Below are 1,386 nucleotides of genomic sequence, written 5' to 3'. Positions count from 1 at the left end.
ATGACACTGTCCATTTCTGAAATCTTGCTGTTTATCTTTTGGATTTCTAATTGTTGTTTTTGTTTGATTTCTAGTTGTGAATTTATTTTAGTATTTTGTTCCTGTATTATTTTCTTGAATGCTTCCATTTTTTTGTCTGTATTTTCCATGAATTTGTCTGCCTTTTCCATGAATTTATCTATTTTTTCCTCATTTTTGTCTGCTTTTTGCTTTAACTCTTGGATCATTCTGAGTATTAGAGATTTGAATTCCTTATCAGTTAATTCTAGTGCCTTTTCTGCTACTGGAAAGTCATCTGGTGTTTTATTTTGGACGCCTACTGGAACCACCCTATCCTGTTTTTGTATATGTTTTGATATAGTCTGCTGTTTTGGGGGCATTCAGTGATTATTTTCCTTGTTTATTGATTGTAGATTTGTTTGTTTCATTCTGCTTTTTTGTTTTATTTGGTTATGTCTTAGCAGGCGGGGTGTGCGTTCTTTGTTGTTTGCTCATCTGTGAACATGATACTTTTCACCTCCTTCTCCAATGGGCAGGGTCAGTCACTGAGGTATGGTACAGCAGGGCAAGTCCAGCTGAAGGGGAGTTCCTGGATGGCTTGTTTGTGGCACGTACCAGTGCTGACAGTGCAGTCTGGGGATCAGTGCAGGGCAGGTTCCTGTAGGCCGTGCCTGTGTTGCTGGGAGTGTGATGTTCAGTACATGGTGCAGGAGGGTAGGAAGGAGGGGGAAGATTGTGATGCGTGGATCTAAGATGGGTGTGGGAAAGTTGAAAGAGAGGAGAGGGGAACAGGAGCCAAAAACATACACACAAACAAAAAAGAGTGCTAAGGGAGCTTGCTACTGGAGTGGAGAGATAAGAGACTGGTAAATGGGGGAAAAAAAAGAAAAAGGGTAAAAGAAAAAAATCAATAAATCAAGAAACTGGAAATGAAGAAATACAAGAAGGGAATAAGAGAGAGAGAGGAAAACAAAACAAAAAACAAGAAAAAAGAAATGCCCCCAGTGATGTCCCTGTGCCTCTGTGCAAAGTAAGGGAGTAGCTCCAAGCCACATGGTGCTGCCCAGCTAGAAGGGGCTTCCAAGCCAAGAAAAGAAAAAGAAAACAAACAAACAACAAATCAAAACAGAACAAATTAGAGCAAACAAACAAAAAGCCCCGCGGGTCCCACCAGGGTGGCGGCATGGGCCAGGAAGCAGTTTCCCAGTTGAGCGGTGTTTCACAGCCTTTCTGGAAGGAGTAAAGATGGCACACAGAGCCACATATTTGAGAGAAAGGAGGGGGAGGTTGTGAGAGATAAGGAAGAAATCTAAAGAAGCGGAAAAAAGCAACACCAGCAGCCAACAAATGACACTCAGGGAGCCGGCCAGTGTGGGCAGGTGGAAT

At 42.3% G+C, this 1,386-nt stretch overlaps 1 protein-coding gene across 1 annotated transcript in view; it reads left to right on the top strand.

The window, feature by feature from the left end:
• MYO1B (myosin IB) overlaps positions 1-1,386 on the top strand; it is a 200,428-nt gene that overhangs the window by 63,715 nt on the left and 135,327 nt on the right. The window lies entirely within an intron of this gene.

The sequence above is a fragment of the Trichechus manatus genome, unplaced genomic scaffold (assembly GCF_000243295.1).
Source record: "Trichechus manatus latirostris isolate Lorelei unplaced genomic scaffold, TriManLat1.0 scaffold00142, whole genome shotgun sequence".
In the NCBI taxonomy this organism is placed as follows: domain Eukaryota; kingdom Metazoa; phylum Chordata; class Mammalia; order Sirenia; family Trichechidae; genus Trichechus; species Trichechus manatus.
This window is presented reverse-complemented; position numbering and strand designations above follow the sequence as displayed.